The 21,199-nt window shown below is 40.0% G+C and overlaps 1 protein-coding gene across 3 annotated transcripts in view; it reads right to left on the reverse strand.

The window, feature by feature from the left end:
• FGF13 (fibroblast growth factor 13) overlaps positions 1-21,199 on the reverse strand; it is a 607,550-nt gene that overhangs the window by 548,768 nt on the left and 37,583 nt on the right. The window lies entirely within an intron of this gene.

Genomic DNA, 21,199 nt, shown 5'->3' on the forward strand with positions numbered 1-21,199 from the left:
TTAGGTCAGGGGTCAATCTTTAACTACCAGGCCCAGGGTACGACGCCAGACTGTCTACCTATAAATTTCATTTCTGCCTTTTAGTTTTTACTTCTTCTTTAAGATAAAAATTAAACATAAAACGATATAAAAAATGGCCTCCTCCCTTAATAGCAGCAAAGCCATAGGGGTGGGACTGCCCAAGGCCATGGGGCCCAACCCTCGCCCCAGTGTGTCCAGGAGGTGGCATGTGGAGTGCAAGATTATCCCCCAGGTTTAAAACTAAACGTGGTTACCCTGTTGGGTTTTGAGGCCTGATACTCCTTTCTTCTTCCCTATTTATCCCTCTTGGAATGGGATTGACTATCCTATGCTTCTCCCATCATTGTATTTTGGAAGTACATAACTTCTTTGGATTTCAGAGGCTCACTGCTAGAGGGAATTTGCCTCAGGATGAATCATGCCTTGAGTCTCAGATTAGACTCTTGACTTTGGACTTTTGAGTTGGTGCTTCATGTGGTTTGGCGGTGTCCCCATCCAAATCTCATCTTGAATTACAGTTCCCATAGCCTCCACATGTTGTGGGAGGGACCCAGTGGGAGGTAACTGAATCATGGGGGCGGTTTCTCTCTCCCATGCTATTCTTGTGATAGTAAGTTCTCACAAGATCTGATGGTTTTATAAGGGGCTTCCCCCTTTGCTTGGTTATCATTCTTATTTCTCCTGCTGCCATGTGAAGAAGGGCATGTTTGCTTCCCCTTCCACCATGATTATAAGTTTCCTGAGACCTTCCAAGCCATGCTGAATTGTGAGTCAATTAAAACTTTCCTTTATAAATACCTGATCTCAGATATGTATGCCCTGGATGTGAGACATGGAGTCAAAGGAGATCATTTTGGAATGTTAAGGTTTAATGACTGCCCTGTTGGATTTCGGATGTGCATGAGACCTGTAGCCCCTTTGTTTTGGCCATTTTCTCCCATTTGGGATGGGTGTATTGCCCCAATGCCTGTACCTCCATTGTGTCTAGGAAGTAACTAACTTGCTTTTGATTTTACAGTCTCATAGGAAGAAGGGACTTGCCTTGTCTCAGATGAAACTTTGGAGTTGGACTTTTGGGTTAATGCTGGAATGAGCTAAGACTATGGAGGACTGTTGGAAGGGCATGATTGTGTTTTAAAATGTGAGGACATGAAATTTGGGAGGGGAAGGTCAAGGAATGATATGGTTTGGCTGTGTCCCCACCCAAATCTCATCTTGTAGTTCCCATAATCCCCACATGTCATGTGAGGGACCCACTGGGAGGTAATTGAATCATGGGGGCAGCTACCCCTATGCTATTCTCGTGATAGTAAGTTTTCCCAGGATCTGATGGTTTTATAAGGGGTTTCCCCCTTTGCTTGGTTCCTTCTTCTCTCTCCTGCTGCCATGTGAAGAAGGACGTATTTGCTACCCCTCCTGCCATGATTGTAAGTTTCCTGAGTCTTCCCCAGCCATACTGAGCTGTGAGTCAATTAAACATCTTTCCTTTATAAATTGCCCAGTATCTTTATTAGCAGTGTGAGAATGGACTAATATAGTGCTGAAACAAATAAGGCTTAAAGGCTATTTGGATGGAATGAATATACTTTGTATGTAAAAAGGACATGATTTGAGGGGATCCAGGGGTGGAATTCTGTGGTTTGAATACCCCCATCCAAAACTCATGTTGACATTTAATTCTCAATGCAACAGTGTTTGGACGTGAGGCCCAATTGGAGGTATTTAGGTCATGAGGGCCTTACAGATGCCAGACACCATGCCACTGGACTGCCTAGCCTCTAGAACCATTAGCTAAATAAACTTATTTTCTTTATAAATCACTCAGTCTCTGATCTTTTGTTAAAATCACACAAAACAGACTAAGAAACCCTCCCTAAAATCTTTTCCATATGAAAATTTCACTTTTCCACATGAAACGCTCCTTCAATTCCCCTTAAAAGATAACACCCAAGCTCCTTATCATGATACATGAGACCCTTCATGATCTGGCCCAACCTCAATTTTCAGCCTCCCTCTTACCCTCACATATGCTTGCCAAACTCACGTCCTCTTTTATACTTCTGTACCTTTGCAAATGATATACCCTCTGCATTCAATCTGGCAAACTCCTATTTACCCAGTAAGACTCACATCAAATATCACCCCCTCTGAGAAGCCTCCCTTGAGCAATTATTTTATATAAACAAATATCTCCTTCCTTTTCTATTCCTCTAATATATTGTGCGTAAGTCCATGGAAGCACCTGACAGAGTACACTGTCTCCCTTATTGGACTGTAAGGTCTTCAAGAGTAACTTGTATATACCCTGTACCTGGCATAGTAGCTGGCGTATAGGAACATTTAATAAATGATTATGGGAAAATGGCAGGCTTAATTTAATCAAAACAAGATATATTCTAATTACAGAGATAAAGATAAGCAAAAGTCAAGTCAGCAAATACATTCATGTATGTACACACACGTCAATGTCACTCATCTCAACTCACCCCAGGTAACTTTTTATTCCTGAAATCTGAGATATTCATGTTGGCAACATCTGAAAATGAGGACATCTCACTTAGTGATGTGGTAATAACATTGTGCCAGGTGAGTTACATCCAACAAAGACATACATCAAATACATGGCCAGGTGTCAAAGCCTCAATTGACCCTGATCCTTTATGAGTGATACATAATGATAAAAATCATCAATGTCTCTGGAGTCCCAGCTAAAAGTCTCTGAGCACATAAGTGATAACTGCACTGATAAGTCACAAGATTGATTCAGAAATAAATATGGCATCATTCATCAGCCCACAAAGTCAGACACATTCCACTTAGCAAAAAATGTGGGACAGTGTGTTAATGTATATGCCATATTCTGCTTTAAAGGGAAAAAGCATAAGACTCCTTTCAAACAGTAAAGTATAAGTGCTGTGGATTAATAATTTGCAAACTATAACAATGCAACTTTACCAGAATATAAACTCCGATATCCTTTCAAAAATCATGCAATTGTAGCTAAAGAGAAGACATCATGTTTCACAAATATAAGACTCTGGAGTTCAAAATGAAAACTAGGATACTATTTCACACTCAAATGAATAAACGTGAGAGAATGGTATATAGATGCATGCTATTTCATTTAAAACCTTTCATGAACCCAACTATTTTTCAAGACAGTTTCATACTTAATAGTCAAGATGCCAAGTCTCCAAATCCAAGCAAGTGTTATGTAAACAGAATTGTGGATGTTTCATCAATACAACCATTCAATCGAGGTTTAATAAGGTGCAAGTTTTGGTACCCTATAATTATGAGTGGTCTGTAGGTATGTCAGATAAAATTCCAAAAACTAACTCTCATTCTGCCTATGCCTTTCAGAAAGTCAATTTCAAATACATTTAGTATTTTTAAATTTCTTTTTAATTTACAACAAAAAGCTGACACTCTTCTCCATAATAAATAACAATTCCTATTACTTCCCTACCTTATGTACAGCAACAAGTATATGTTAATATCTATGTTAGGTAAATGTTGAGCGGAGAAAAAGAGGACTGTTGAAGAAAAAATACAGTAAAAGGTCTTCTACATAAAGTTAAAATAATAAAAACATTATATATTCTTTACAGATAGCTACAAACGTAATAGCAATATCAAAACATTCATGAAAGTTATTCATGCCAAATTCAGAAACTTGGTACCCTCCAGGCAAGAAGAAAGGGAATATCAGTGAGAGATACACAAGGAGATTTAACTGTATCAGTAATGTTTTACGAAGCTAAGCGGTGGGTCCATGAGTACTCCCTGGATTATTCACCATAGCATCCAATTTTATATCTGAAATACATCTAGTAATTTTTAAAAGCCATGCTAGTAGTCATTCCTTGTATTTCTTCTATAGGACATAACTGAAAATATAAGATGCTCATGCCAATGTTGTTGAACTGAGATATGAAGTTACTGCTGTAACGGAGTACACAGTGTTCTGATTACAAATAGAGAACATTAACAGCCAAAATATATTGAACACTTACTATGTACCAGGCACTGTGTTAGGTACTTTATGCAAATGATCTTCTTTAATCTTCATAAAAGCCCACAACAGGAGGTACTAGTATTATTTATGTTTCATAGAGAATGAAGCTGATGATCCAAGAGATTAATTAGGGAAGCTGTGCAAGGTCACACACCTCATAAGCGTTGGGCAGACATTTGATTCCAACTCCAACTCCCCATTTATCTCTTGCTCTTCACCACCTCTTCATGCTATCTTCCCAAATAGCCAATGCTAGAGCATAAGGTGCCTTGGTATGAATTAGAAAAAGGTAATCCCTCTGGAAGAGTGCAGCTCCTCGTCATCTGCCAAAAGCACTGTCTGAATATCAGCCCCACAGACCCTGAGCGCCAGACATCCTTGTGCAATGGCCCTGTCTCCACTTCCCCTTGCTTGTCTCTGGCCTAGGCACTTCTTTCATCCCCTGCTTGCTTGCTTGTATTTTTTAAAGAGACAGGTCTTGCTCTGTTGCCCAGGCTGGAATACAGTGGTGCAATCACAGCTTGAACTCCTGATCTCAAGGGATCCTCCTGCCTCAGCCTCCCAAAGAACTAGGATTACAGGCATAAGCCACTGCGCCTGACCCTGCTTTCTACCTAGAACCCAGAAATCCCTTTCATGAATTCAGCCTGATTGGACACAAACAATGCAGGAACTACAATGTCCCTAGGTATCAAAGAATACTCCAGGTGCCTCATCAGTGACCAAGATCAGTGAAAGCCTCTAAAAGAGATCAAGTTGATTGTCTCCAGATAAGCCTGCCTTCTCAGTGCCCAACCATGACAGCAAGAGGCCAGTTTCCCTCTCCCAGTAGCATGGAGGGCAAAGGCCTGGGCTTTTGGTGGAGCACATGAATCTTTTCAGGGCAGTGGCTTTCAAACTGCATTTGCTGAACTACAAAGGGTTCAAGGAGGTACCTCAGGAGCCATCATGAAATTGTAGGATTTCAAGGAAACAAGCAGGCTTGGATCCAAGCCCAATTCCCACCTGAACTCCATGCAGCTTGGCCCTTATCTTTCATGGCGTTTGTGTAAGATTTCCTTTGAAACACAGAGGCCTATTGTGAAAACCACAGCATTAATTAAAGCATAAAAACCATTCCCCCTAAATCCCTCCAGTCCACCCTCTGTCTTGCCCAGACTCTAAGCCCCAATGTTTCTTTACATATTTTAGCTCCATTGCCACCCCCCTGCCTCAGCAAGCTAAGCCTTTACCATTTGTGCTAATGCATCTTCCTCACCACTGCTAGCGCGATATTTCTCAAAGCACACATCACAATTGTTTCCTGCATACAGCCCTTGAAGTTGAAACTACCCAGCCAGGCCTACCAGTTCTGCTAGGATCTGGTCTTTACCCTCTTCCTAGCTTGGTCTCTTGCTACCCAATTCCCAGATACCCGCATTCTCTATACCAAAGTAATTGCCATTCTTCAGCATAACATGCCCTCATAGACGACTGGGACTTTGCAGGTGCTACTCTTTCTGCCTGAAATGTCCTTTCCCAACCTATTCCCTGGGGAATTCATATCCATCCCTCAAGGTTCAGCAAAATGGCATCACTTTCATGCAAACTTCCTTGACTCTGCTCCAGCTTTCACACCTTGGCGGCTTGGTGGCTCCCTCCTCGATGCCTCCAACCATTTTGTACTCTCATGTTTCTTGCCACAATATGCTGTAAATACCTGTTCGTGTCACTGCCTAGCTAATTCTCTGGATATGTCTTAGCACTACCTATAAAGTCCCAAAGACATTGGCCTGACATTCAAGGCTGTCCCTACCAATCTAGCTTCAACTTATATTGCTAACCTGATCTCCCATCATTTCCCTTCCCAAGCCTCATATTCCAAGAAAGAAGTGTGTTCTCACTGTAAGCCAACACATCACATGATTTCTCAACGATCAACGATGTGACAGCTGCCCCCATCTCCTCCCATCTCTTCATGCGCAGATCCTACCTGTCTGCCAAAGTCTCGCTCTAATTGTCCTCTTCCAGGAAGCCTTCCCTGAGTCCCTCAGCAGGAATACATTTCCTCCCTTCTGAATTCCCACAGGGCCTTGATAATGCCTTTACGCTTCACTTATCCTGAGCAGCCAACTGGATTATGAGATCCCAGCAAATAAGGTTGTGCCCTATTCATCTTAGTGTCCCCAGAGCTGACAGTGAGTGTCCAATGCAAGTTTGCTGAAAGAATAAGGATGCATTCTTGGGGCTATTTTTAAAAGAAGAATCCTTATTAGAAACATGAGAAATGCAAATTCGAGCTTGTGTTCCTTTTGCCTCCTTAAGAAAACTATTATTAGATGCCTAATTTATTTTAGGTGGTACAACAGAGGACCCAAAAACGCTGAAAAAAACTTGTGAAAGAAATAAGTGCAAGAGAATAGGGGAAAGAGAATACCTCTTGATGGCTTCCGATGGGAAGTTCTAATCCAACCCTCTACTGTATGTTCTTAGGCTATCATCTTCCTTCATCAGAAATGGGATGTGAACAGATCCTGTGCCCTGCTGTATTGTTTGTCTGCTCGCTTGTCTCCCTACCTCCTGTAGTAATGACTTTCATTTTGTAAAAAGGGAAAAAAAATCAATTTAATTTCTAAATCGGATGGTTTTTCTAAAATATACAAGCATTAATAACAAATCAGCATGCCCATTTTCAACAGCTTCCTGAGTGGGCCTGAGGACTTATCACCAATATGTGAAAGAGTGTGCTAATCGTTTTCTTTTCAGTGTGTGATTTACAAATGAATGAATAAGTTAGAATGCTAATGACTCTACGCAAGAAAACAATGGATTATCTTCTCTACTTTGTGATTATGATATTGCTTTGCCATGCAGCTTATTCATAAACTTTTCAAGAGTAAAGGATGTGCATTCTTCTATGATTTTCCTTTATAAACATTCAAGTTGCTTCTATGTGACTGGTTCTTTCTTTCCTGCAAAAATTTAAGAAACTGAAAAAAATACCTTGAATGTGTTTTGTCCCCAGTGGGTCCTCAATAAATATAGTTGTTTAAAACTAACTTCATGAAGATATGATTTCAATGTAAAAAACTCAAATATGACTCTATATTTATACTTTATTTGTATTAAATTCCCTGCTGCTCCATGAAATTCCCATAAACTTTCACAAACATGTGAAATGATTTTAAGATGTTTTAACTCCTAAATATCAGAACCCAAAACCAATCTGAGTGGAAAGTTACATGTGATGAATTTGATAGCTCTTTAGCTATTCCTGCAGCAGGTTGTAAGGTCAATTAACTCTTTCTGGCCAGCAGGTCATCTGGGGAGATGACAATCAGCCCTGCCAACAGCCTTGTTTCCTGATTCCAACATGGGGCTTGCATCCAAACTCCTACTCACATTGGCTTACACTTTCCATTTCTTCCTTCCTCTTGCCCTCTCTTCATTTTCTACCCATGCGTAATCTGGCTTCCACTTTCCTAGCTCTTAGCACACACCAGGATGCCAAGGTTCTGATGAACCTTTGCACAAAGCTCTAAAGACAAAAATCTTTAAAGGAGAAACAAGATCAACTTTCCACTATTGATAGACATCAGAAAGCTCTGAGGGCAATTTAGGTAGTATTTCACAAACCCTATGGCAGAAGTCTGCAATCTCAAATTAATCTTTATATTCATGTTCCAACAGTCAGAACACACTGGCAGATACAGATTTTGTCAAATCAGGATACAAATTTTACATAATAACTGATTAGGCTAGAAAACTTGCAAATTTTATTACCCATGATGCTTTTTTTATCCTGAGCCAAGAACCAAAAGAGACTTTAATTTCCACATTTATATTAGACATACACCAACCTCCAGCTGACTTCCACTATCAGACACTAAACAACTATTTGTCAAGCATATATTACAGGCTAGGCACTAAGGAAGATTCAAAGGCAGTATAAAACCTGGCTGGCCCTCAATCTTCAGAGAGATTATAATATAGTTAGAGAAAGCAAATATCTACAAATTTGAAAAGTTAATTACCAATCTAAGGCAATTTGCAAGTGCCAACGAATACTAGTGTCAAAAGAATGACATAGGAAGTGATTCCTTGACAAACCCAAAAGGACAGAAATGTATGTTTTGAAAGAAAATAATTCAGAGGCAATACGGTGTGCTACAAGAAATCAGAAGATCTGGACTTTAGTCCCAGCTGAGCCACTGGCTACATCTTGGGCCGTTAACCAACATTTTAACCTTCCTGGCTCTAAAGTGTCTCTTACTTACATTGATACAAAACAACTTGCCTCACCTGTCTCATCAGATAGTTATTTTTTAAAAATATATGAATATAAATATAACATATATATATTTAAATTTTTTTAAATTATACTTTAAGTTCTGGGATACATGGACAGAATGCGCAGGTTTGTTACACAGGTATACACGTGCCATGGTGGTTTGCTGCACCCATCAATCCATCATCTACATTAGGTAGTTCTCCTAATGCTATCCCTCCCCTAGCCCTCCACTCCCCAACCGGCCCAAGGGTGTGATGTTCCCCTCCCTGTGTCCATGTGTTCTCATTGTTCAACTCCCACTTATGAGTGAGAACACGCAGTATCTGGTTTTCTGTTCCTGTGTTAGTTTGCTGAGAATGATGGTTTCCAGCTTCATTCATGTCCCTGCAAAGGACATGAACTCATCCTTTTTTATGGTTGCATAGTATTCCATGTGCCACAATATCTTTATCCAGTCTATCATTGATGGGCATTTGGGTTGGTTCCAAGTCTTTGCTATTGTAAATAGTGCTGCAATAAACACATGTGTGCATGTGTCTTTATAGTAGAATGATTTATAATCCTTTGGGTATATACCCAGTAATGGGATTGGTGGGTCAGATGGTATTTCTGGTTCTAGATCCTAGAGGAATCGCCACACTGTCTTCCACAATGGTTGCACTAATTCACACTGCCACCAACAGTGTAAAAGCATTCCTATTTCTCCACATCCTCTCCAACATCTGTTGTTTCCTGAGGTTTCAATGATCGTCATTCTAACTGGCATGAGATGGTATCTCATCGTGGTTTTGATTTGCCTTTCTCTAATGACCAGTGATGATGAGCTTTTTTTCATATGTTTGTTGGCCACATAAATGTCTTCTTTTGAGAAGCATCCGTTCATATCCTTTGCCCACTTTTTGATGGGGTTGTTTGTTTTTATCTTGTAGATTTTATTTAAGTTCCTTGTAGATTCTGGATGTTAGCCCTTTGTCAGATGGATAGAATGCAAAAATTTTCTCCCATTGTGTAGGTTGCCTGTTCACTCTGATGATAGTTTCTTTTGCTGTTCAGAAGCTCTTTAGTTTAATTAGATCCCATTTGTCAATTTTGGCTTTTGTTGCCATTGCTTTTTGGTATTTTAGTCATGACGTCTTTGTCCATGCCTATGACCTGAATGATATTGCCTAGGTTTTCTTCTAGGGTGTTCATGGTTTTAGGTCTTACGTTTAATCCATCTTGAGTTAATTTTTGTGTAAGATGTAAGGAAGGGGTCCAGTTTCAGTTTTCTTCATATGGCTAGCCAGTTTTCCCAATGCCATTTATTAAACAGGGAATCCTTTCCCCATTGCTTGTTTTTGTCAGGTTTGTCAAAGATCAGATGGTTGTAGATGTGTGGCATTATTTCTGAGGCCTCTGTTCTGTTCCATTGGTCTATATATCTGTTTTTGTACCAGTACCATGCTGTTTTGCTTACTGTAGCCTTGTAGTATAGTTTGAAGTCAGGTAGTGTGATGCCTCCAGCTTTGTTGCTTTGTTCTGTTTGCTTAGGATCGTCTTGGCTATACAGGGTCTTTTTTGGTTCCATGTGACATTAAAATAGTTTTTTCTAATTCTGTGAAGAAAGTCAGTGGTAGCTTGACAGGGATAGCATTGAATCTATAAATTACTTTGGGCAGTATGGCCATATTCACGATATTGTTTCTTCCTATCCAGGAGCGTGGAATGTTTTTCCATTTGTTTGTGTCCTCTCTTATTTCCTTGAGCAGTGGTTTGTAGTTCTCCTTGAAGAGGTCTTTCACATCCCTTGTAAGTTGTATTCCTGGGTATTTTATTCTCTTTGCAACAATTGTGAATGGGAGTTAACTCATGGCTTGGCTCTCTGTTTGTCTATTATTGGTGTATAGGAATGCTTGTGATTTTTGCACATTGATTTTGTATCCTGAGACTTTGCTGAAGTTGCTTATCAGCTTAAGGAGATTTTGGCCTGAGGCAATGGGATTGTCTAAATATACAATCATGTCATCTGCAAACAGGGACAATTTGACTTCCTCTCTTTCTATTTAAATACGCTTTATTTCTTTCTGTTGCCTGATTGCCCTGGCCCCTACTTCCAATACAATGTTGAATAGGAGTGCTGAGAGAGAGCATATTGTCTTCTGCCAGTTTTCAAAGGGAATGCTTCCAGTTTTTGCCCATTCATTATGATATTGGCTGTGGGTTTGACATAAATAGCTCTTATTATTTCAAGATAGGTTCCGTCAATCCTAGTTTATTGAGAGTTTTTAGCATGAAGGAGTGTTGAATATTATCAAAGCCCTTTTCTGTATCTATTGAGATCATCGTGTGGTTTTTGTCATTGGTTCTGTTTATGTGATAGATTATGTTTATTGATTTGCATATGTTAAACCAGTCTTGCATCCCAGGGATGAAGCCCACTTGATCATGGTGGATAAGTTTTTTGATGTGCTACTGGATTCAGTTTCCCAGTATTTTATTGAGGATTTTTGCATCAATGTTCATCAGGGACACTGGCCTGAAATTTTGCTGTTGTTGTTGTGTCTCTGCCAGGTTTTGATAGTAGGATGATGCTGGCCTCATAAAATGAGTTAAGGAGGAGTCCCTCTTTTTCTATTGTTTGGAATAGTTTCAGAATGAATGGTACCAGCTCCTTTTTGCACCAATGGTAGAATTAGACTGTGAATCCGTCTTGTCCTGGGCTTCTTTTCGTTGGTAGGCTATCAATTACTGCCTCAACTTCAGAACTTGTCATTGGTCTATTCAGGGAATCGACTGCTTCCAGGTTTAATCTTGAGAGGGTGTATGTGTACAGGAATTTATCCATTTCTTCTAGATTTTCTAGTTTATTTGCATAGACATGTTTATAGTATTCTCAGATGGTAGTTTATGTTTCTGTGGAATCAGTGGTGATATCGCCTTTATCATTTTTTATTGTGTCTATTTGATTCTTCTCTCTTTTCTTTTTTGTTAGTCTGGCTAGTGGTCTATTTTGTTAATCTTTTCAAAAAATCAGCTCCTGGATTCACTGATTTTTTGAAGGGTTTTTTGTGTCTCTCCTTCAGTTCTGCTCTGACCCTATTTATTTCTTGTCTTCTGTCTTCTCCTGGCTTTTGAGTTTGTTTGCTCTTGCTTCTCTAATTATTTTAATGTAATGTTAGGGTGTCTATTTTAGATCTTTCCCAGTTTCTCCCGTGGGCATTTATTGCTATAAATTTCCCTCTAAACACTGCTTTAGCTATATCCCAGAGATTCTGCTATGTTGTGTCTTTGTTCTCATTGGTTTCAAAATAACTTATTTATTTCTGCCTTCATTTCATTATTTACCCAGTAGTCATTCAGGAGCAGGTTGCTCAGTTTCCATGTAGTTGTGTGGTTTTGAGTGAGTTTCTTAATCCTGAGTTCTACTTTGATTGCACTGTGGTCTGAGAGACTGTTGTGATTTCCATTCTTTTGCATTTGCTGAGGAGTGTTTTACTTTCAATTATGTGGTCAATTTTAGAATAAGTGCAATGTGTTGCTTTGAAGAATATATGTTCTGTTGATTTGGGGTGGAGAGTTCTGTAGATGTCTATTAGGTCTGCTTGGTCCAGAGCTGAGTTAGAGTCCTGAATATCCTTGTGAATTTTCTGTATCATTGATCTGTCTAATATTGACAGTGAGGTGTTAAAGTCTCCCAGTATTATTGTGTGGGAGTCTAAGTCTCTTTGTAGGTCTCTAAGAACTTGTTTTATGAATCTGGGTACTCCTGTATTGGGTGCATATATATATTTAGGATAGTTAGCTCTTCTTGTTGTGTTGATCCCTTTACCATTATGTAATGCTCTTCTTTGTCTTTTTTGATCTTTGTTGGTTTAAACTCTGATTCATCAGAGACTAGAACTGCAACCCCTGCTTTTTTTTTTTTTTTTTTTTTTGCTTTCTCTTTGCTTGATAAATATTCCTCCATCCCTTCATTTTGAGCCTCTGTGTGTCTTTGCATGTGAGATGGGTCTCCTGAATATAGCACACTGATGGGTCTTGACTCTATCCAATTTGCCAGTCTGTGTTTTTAAATTGGGGCATTTAGCCCATTTACATTTAAGGTTAATATTGTTATGTGTGAATTTGATCCTGTCCTTATGATACTAACTGGTTATTTTGCCCATTTGTTGATGCAGTTTCTGCATAGTGCCCATGGTCTTTACAATTTTGTATGTTTTTGCAGTGGCTGGTACTGGTTGTTCCTTTCCATATTTATTGCTTCCTTCAGGAGCTCTTGTAAGGCAGGCCTGGTGCTGGCAGCAAGAATTTCAAGACATTGGATCTTAGCTTGCTGGGCTCCATGGTTGTGGGATCCAGGGAGCTAGACCACCTGGCTCCCTGGCTTCAGCCCCTTTTCCAGGGCAGTGAACATTTCTCCCTCCCTTGCATTCCAGTAGCCACTGGGGCATGAAAAAGAACTCCTGCAGCTAACTCTGTGTTGGCCCAAACGGTCAGCCATTTTTGTGCTTGAAACCCAGGGCCCTGGTTGTTTAGGCACCCAAGGGAATCTCCTGGTCTGCGGGTTGTGAAGACCATGGGAAAAGCATAGTAGCTGGTCCGGAATGTACTGTTCCCCATGGCACAGTCCCTCACGGCTTCCCTTGGCTAGGGGAGGGAGTTCCCCAGCTCCTTGTGCTTCCCAGGTGAAGTGATCCCCCACCCTGCTTCAGCTCGCCCTGCATGGGCTGCACCCACAGTCTAACCAGCCCCAATGAGATGAGCTGGGTACCTCAGTTGGAAATGCAGAAATCACCTGCCTTCTGCGTTGATCTCTCTGGGAGCTGCAGACTGGAGTTGTTCCTATTCGGCCATCTTGCCAGCCACCTCATTAGATAGTTCTGAAGAGCAAGCAATATGATCAGTGGAAATTATTTCCAGAAGCTACACCTGGCTATGCCAAAAAACCTTGAGCAGGTCCTTTGCACTCTCCAGGACTGAGTTCATCAACTATAGAAAGAATGGCCAGATGATCTCTGAGGTCACTGAGTTTAGGAAGACAGAAAATGGAAAGAAAGGCTATGAGTGACATCACTTACACCATACTGCCAGAGGGAACTTGCAAACATCAGTATTTCTGTCCATTCAGGTCTAATAGCCTCAGAGAAAATGCTGCCAAGTATATGATTATTTTCATGTTAACACTACACCAATCCCATCACAAACTTAGAGCCAAAGCCCACACTCCACACCACTATGTCGCATAAGCAATTTTTGCATTAGTTCAGTTTGAAACTCTCCATGTAAACCTCAAGTGAGGGTAGGGCAGATTCAGATTGTGATTATGAGAGACAAAACATCTCAAGAGCCAGTTCTTTATCTAAGGTCTTTAAACAAACACCCAACAAGTTATGTGTAGAAAAATATTACACCATGTGTTTCATGTGCTCTCAATCTGCATAATTTGGGAGTCAGGTCTATAATAATAATTTTGGTGTGAGGTTTGTAATCACAGTCAATTTCTTTTTTTCATCTCTGTCACCAACTGATTCCAGTTACCTTCCTACTTTATCTTTTGATTGCAGAAAAGAATAAGGGATTAAACTGGACATCAGTGTTCTAAAATAGATCTTTTGTATATCTCTTTCCGTATCTTAAAATTATTGACTCAGTGAAAGGAAGGAAAGAGAAAGAAAATCTACATAATGGACTCTTGCTTTCAAAAATACATTTATAAATTGCAAGCCAGCAAGATCAATAACTAACACATGAAGGTGATTACATAACACCAGTGGCTTTTTAACAATAGTTTTACCTTATAGAACATTTAACTCTATGGTCAATATTCCATGATACTGCCTTCAGCCTGCCACCAGTTATTTGGAAAAGAAATCTTAAGAGATACAAACAATTCCAAAAGTAGTGTGAAGAAGAGTTTTCATGGGGAAAGCTCTAGTCTAGTAAATTCTCATTTTTAATCAAGGCCCTCTCCAAATATTACCACCTCAATGTTCAGCAGTCAGCTTGAAAGGATTCTACAACTACATTGGAGCTCTAAGACAAGAAGGAATGACACAGGACATACCAGAGATCATGGCAAATCCAAGCTGGGTATATATTAGTTTGTTGCAAAATTAATTGTGGTTTTTGCCATTAGTTTTAACGGCAAAAAACACAATTAATTTTGCACCAACCTAGAATCTCACAGTAGACTGGTAAAGCAACACACCCCAATGTGGTCCCTTCTTATTTTTAGTACTTTGTTCGCTCTCCCATTACATGTCTTCAAACTTTTCATAACTCCCCCTGAGTTGATGGCAATTTTCCCATTCAAAGAATCATTCTTTCATCGTTTTAGAAGATGCTTCTTTTCGCAGAAAATCAGTTTTCATTTTATTTCATTTTATTTCTGCTCCTACAGTATGATTCAAATAGTCTTGTGATTCCAGGACATTAAAAAAAAAAAAAAACATACAAAGGAATTGGACTCACTTCTCAGCTCAGCTACTTCTTAGCAGTATGAGCATAGACAAATTGCTTCACAGTTCTATGCCTTAGTTTATCATCTAAACTCGTAATCTTACCTTCACAATCTCACAAATTATGTGAGATGGGGAATATAACAGACACAACCTCACAGGATTGCTGTGAGGATTAAACTTGCCTCATATGAGAGAAGGACTTTGCAAACAGCATATAGCTGACTGTATGTTTTAACACATGCATCTACCTGGAGTATGAGAGTATCTTGGACTGGTCTGACTCATTTCTGTATCCCCAGCATCCAATGCTGAGTAAGACCCAAAACATACGCTTAATGTTTGCTGAAGGCATGAATGACTCGTCAGTCATTTACCTCTATGGTCAATAAAGGAAGGCACTCCTTGTGTGTCCCCATAGTACGCCAAAAGCAGGGACCATGTCCTATGTATCTCTGTGTCCCTAGTATCCATCATAGTGTCTGGCCCAAGGTAGTTGGTCACACACATTTCAACTGATGAATTAATGAACAACCCAGTCAGGATACGCCATGACCAACACCTCAGGTTCACTTTTACTTTCATTCCCAGGTCCCCCTACCCTCCCACTTTGACTTTAATTTCCACTCACCTATTGCTTTTATCATAAAGCCTTCCTTGACGTACCCCACCCTTATAAGGCACGTCTCCTCTGAATGCTTCTCACATGCACAAAATAGACAGCTTAGCTTTATATTTTATGCTCTTCCAAGTTGCTCACCACCACTGCAGATATAACATCTGAGATCACCAATCAGAATTCAAATACTTTGGGGGCAAAGGCCATGCATCATCAATCTGTCAAATTTTCTACAATGACTGGCATCATACTGGGCACTAAGCTAAATGATGATCTTCTGGAACTTACATACCCTAAGGGTATTCCATGCACAAATTGCTCTGAGCTGGGTAGCTACTGTAAGAATTATATCATCCAGAGTCCTCAAAAATTGAGTTTTCCGAAATATTGGGAATTATCTTTTTTCTTAGTTCTGTTTCTCTCTGTATGAAAATAAAAACGCCTCATTCTAACATACAATACATACTTCTTTTACTTTTCAAGTGGGGGCTCACAAACATGATTTGGCCACCTTATATGCATCATTAATTACAATTGGCCGTACACACAACTGAAGATGGAGATGATGATGTGTGCAATAGGGCTGCCTGATTTAACCGGTGACTGTGTGTGGTCACAGTCCCCGATCACATCTAAACTGCACAGGTTGGCACACTGACCCCCTCCCCAAAGGACTACTGCACTATGGGTTGCTGACCTATATCCCTGCCTCCAAATGCATCCAGAAAATAAAAGAACCCTACATCTGTGTTGCTCTCAGGTGCCATTCAGCAGTTATCTGCTGAACTATCCCTATGTGCCAGGTACTATGTGAAAGAGAATAGTCCCACAGTTTACTGAAGGTTGAAACAAGCAGAAGAGATGACTGATAACCAAGTAACAAAATATGCCTCTTAACTGACATTTGGACAGATCACTGAAGTAGTATCAGAAAGACAAACCGACACATTTGCTCATTCATCAACCATTCACCTAAAGCAGCTCTACAGAACCGAAACCTCACAGTTCCTGCCTTCGTGTGACTCACAGTCTGCTGAGAAGCAGATGTGCAATAAAATCACTAGTCCTTTGACAGAGATGTTCAAATTGCAGTGAAGCACAGGAGTACTAGCAGTTAGGTGTGCCTGGGGGCCTCTCAGAAGACCTCACAAAAGGGGGAACACAGGGCATGTTCTTGATCTCAGCTCTGTTCTTGATCTCAGTCTAGCTGGAGTACTGAGGTACAGGGAACAGCTACGCCCAACACTGACCCCAACTCCAGGAAGGCAAAGATGGACTGTCATTCTAGTTGCCTCTTCTCTTCACTTCTGCCCTAGCAATCTCCGCAGCTCACCTTGGTTTCGACTACTACTTCATTCAGATGTTTAGATCCCTACTGCAGAGAGTCCAGGCCGTTGGCCAAGTGGCAAATTGAGGGTGGTTGAGACTGGCTTCAGTCTAGACCTGCAGGGAAGGAAATGAACACAAGCAAGGGCAACTCTGAAAGAGCAATCTGCCCGGCTGTAGTCTGCCATTCCACGAGCATCAATGGCTTACCGCGAACCACGACACTATGCTTGAATTACACCAGTCCCTGCCCTCAAGGAGCCCACAGTATAGTGAGGGAGAGACCCATAAACAGATAATACAATGCAGTGTGATAACTGCTATAATTCCGAAACTGTCTAATACAATTCAGAAATAAAGTGCTGAGATAACAGTGGGAATTATCCACTGGGAGAAGGGTGGAGAAGGTGGAGAGGGTTGATGCTTGAACAGGGTCTTGAAGGGACTGGAGGGGCTTTTCCAGTTGGATGAGGTGGGGAAGAACCTTTGCAGCAGATATTGCTAGTTCTTTACTGAAAAAAACTCCTTCACCATCCCCTTTTCCCTCTCCAACACAACCCAGACTTTATGCAGACTATTGTTTTAGACAGAGACGCTCTAGGCAGATAATCTCCATAATAAGGACTTAAGTAATAATAATAATAGCAAACACTTATATAGAGCTTACTCTGTATCTGTGACTATTATATGTGTTGTATATATTAACCAATTTAATCCACACAACAACCCAATGAGGTAGGTACTACTGTTATCCCCATTTTACAGATGGGAAAACAAAGGCACAAGCTCTGCATGCTTCATTCCCTCTTTATTATGAGATGTTGAAGGTCCACACAGCAAAAGGGACTTTATGAGCAATCTTAGGAAGTACCCTGGATTACATATGAAACGGTAAAGCTCAGGGAGAGCATTTCCTAAACAGTATAAATTGTCCTTCCTGAAAATTTTCCAAGCTTTGAACTTCCATAGGACCATCAGTCTTTAATGTTAAATAAATTGAAATGTCATAAGGTGGCTTCTTCTGAAATTGCGTATTGTTCTAGTTCATATAGTATTAAATGTTCTGTAATATTTTCCTCATTGAATGACAGCAAGGCAGCAGAAGTGCAGGCTCTCCTGCTGATTCGGGCCTGTCACTTTCACAATACATTCTCTTTTATCTGTCAATAGTAAATTGTTCACATATTCCCTTGGGATGGGGTGGGGAAGGTAGCAAAATAAAATAATCTGGGCCATAAAAACTTAGAAACCAAGTATGTAATTTCCATTGTGAATCACGCTCAATTAGGGGAAATTCCTGATAAAAGTCTGTGTTTTTTTTGATAGCTGAACAATATTCTACCACTCAAGGCCTTCTAGGGAAAAGCAAGTCCATTCATTTAAAAAGTACATTTACATGTATAATGCTCACCAAATGCTTTCACATATCATATCTTGTTCTATACTCCAACAAGCTTAGTGGGTGCTTAATGTTATTATTCTCACCGTAGAGTTTCACAAAACTGTGACCCATTGAGATTAAGAGGCTCACTCAAGGGCACTCAGCTCCCGTCTTCTTTCCACAAATACACACAGTTCCCTCCCTCCTCACCACCACATTCAAATATTTATATAACAGATGGGCACTTCACTGAAGACAAAGAGGAAGGACAAATCTGCAGCCCCTTACTACACCAGCTAATTGTCCTGGCATGGATTCACTCCCCTGTTCTGTCTATTTGCACACCATTGGCTGGCAGGACATGCGGAAAACATGTCAAAAGTATCACATGTCCAAATTTAGTACAATGGAGGCTGGAGCAATAATTTTTCACATTAGGTCTGTGACCTCCTCAATACAGAATCAACTCTGCCCTTCCAGACCTAGTGGGTCTTCCCCACCTTATCTACCTAGAAGTGGCAAGAGTTACACAGAGCACTGTTCAGAGTGTGAAACGATTTGAATGTGTGTCCCCTACAAATCTCATGTTGAAACGTGACCTCCAGTGTTAGAGGAGGGACTAGTGGGAGGTATTTGGGTCATGTGGGCAGATGCCCCATGAATGCCTTGGTGCCATCCCCATGGTAATGAGTGAGTTCTCACTCTGTGAGTTCGGCTGAGATCCGGTTGTTTAAAAGGGCCTGGCACCTCCTCCCTCTCTCTTTTACTCTCTCTCATCATGTGATAAGGCAGCTTTCCCTTTGCCTTCCACCATAATTGTAAACTTCCTGAGGCCTTGCCAGAAGCAAATGCTGGTACTACACTTGTTGCACAGCCTACAGAACCATGAGCTAAATAAACCCCTTTTCTGTATAAATCTCCCAGTCTCAGGAATTCCTTTATAGCAATGCAAAATGGACCAAAACCAGGAAATAGGGAGCATATGGATCTACTAGTCCTAACAGTAATCCACAGCAGATACTGAACAACAACCACTTCTCTCCATAACTTTGACTCACATACTACTCAATGCAAGTGGCTCCACACTGTTCTTGCTTGCACTTTGCAGATCCTCAGGAGAGGCTGATCTATCTAGCTGATACTTTCTCCTACTTTCAGGAGTCAAATGGTCTAAAGTAGCTCAAGCAGAACCTATGTTCCTGAGAGGTGCTCATTCTTCCCAGACATCAGAACAGTTAATACTTTCTTTTGCATAAATGAAAATACGTTATGCCTGAATTTGCAAATCATCAAGTAGCTTCAACACCAAAGCAGGTATATCCATGGGTACCTACCAACTTAGTACATGTAAATGTTATCTGTATGCATATATAGAAATTTCAGAGAGCACAATTAAAAAAGCTGTTCATGACCTTTTAAGATTCAAATAACCAGAGACTACATTTGAAATTCTGCCTTGCAGAATTTACACAGGAATGCAGAAAGGGCTTTACCCTTGTTCAGTAAAAAACACCTCTAACTGCCTGACTTATGGGTAATACATTTTTTATTCTTGTGCACTTTTATTTTACCCAGGCAACATGCAAAAGTTAGTAACCCTCTTCCCCAAGATACCTGCATGGCTTTCTCTCAGAATTTTACTCAAATATCATCTTCTCAGTAAGTCCATACCTAATCATCATACTCAAAACTACAGCCATTTACCACCACCACCACCATACACACATTCCCAGATTTATTTTCCTCCATAGCACTTGTCAGCAGATAACATACCTTTCTTACCTATATATATTGCTTATTGTCTGTCCCTACACACACACATGCACACACACACACACGAATGTAAGCCTAGGAGGGCAAAGATCTTTGTTTTATTCATTGCTATATCACTTATAGATATAATCTTTAACTCTCAAATCTTTAGAACACTGCCTGGCACATAGTAGGTATTCAATAAATATTTGTTGAATTAATGTTAAATGAAAAATCTTTATTTTCAAATTTTCAAATAAAATTTTCCCATACAAGCCATAAGTGTTATTTCAGAATGAACAATCTTTTTCCTTCCTTCTTTTGCTGATGCATTTCTGACTTAACATGGTTGTCTTCTTCTTTAGAGAAAGCACTCAAATGCACATTCCAGGACACTTTATTGGGAGGACTCTCATTATTATAGCTTCACATGTAAACGATTTAGTTGTAGTTCACATACAGATGAAACCAGACCTGGAAAGTACTTGTATTAAGTTTGTTTTGCACTGCAACAAAACTCATTAAATCAGACCTAACAATGCAGAATTCGTTTAGGTATCCGTGAGAAAGGGGTATGCTGAGTACATAGTAACACTTGCCAACCACACTCACAATAACTGCTTTCAAAAACAGTAAGAAAATTTTCAAATATTTTTATTTCTTCATTCTGGCAAATCATGAAATCCATAAAATTCTACTAGCTAGAAGTTCATGTTACTTTGTATACTTGAGCATAATAAGTGTCTCTTTTAATCCACTATATAATACTACCTTTTGGTTCTACTATTCAGAAAGCACCTATACCCTGATGCAATTATTGCAAATCTCTGTGCCTTTGAAAAGTTTATCTTATAATCCAACTTTTGTCAACAGCAGTTCCAATTCCTATATATTTCCCCTTTACTGGTAAGTGAGTTCTTACCAGTTGTAGTTTTGGCTTTTACATTTGATGTTCTGAAACACGAGAAGACCATATTGCTACAAGACTATGCAGAGCGGGGAAGGTCCAAAACAGTGGTAGTCCACTGTGCATGTCCACCCATGTGCCCCCACTGAAATTGGCATGGGGTAGAGTCAGGACCTAGATTCTCTGAAAAAGCTCTTCAGGGGCTTCTGTCCTCTGCCTTAGACCACCTCCAATGACAAACACCAGGAAGTTCTTAGAGGAAAGGTCTACTATAAACACTAAATAATTATGCTTAAAAGCTATTATCTTATTAATCATATCACCCCTAAAACTAAAGTCAGGATCTGGCATTATCATAGACGCTTTACAAATGAGAATACTGATATAAAAGCATGTAAGTGATTTTCTGTTGTACTAAATAAAGGCAAGATAACAGCAATGTGAGTTCTTAAGTCCCAGTCCAGTACA

The sequence above is a fragment of the Macaca mulatta genome, chromosome X (assembly GCF_049350105.2).
Source record: "Macaca mulatta isolate MMU2019108-1 chromosome X, T2T-MMU8v2.0, whole genome shotgun sequence".
In the NCBI taxonomy this organism is placed as follows: Eukaryota; Metazoa; Chordata; class Mammalia; order Primates; family Cercopithecidae; genus Macaca; species Macaca mulatta.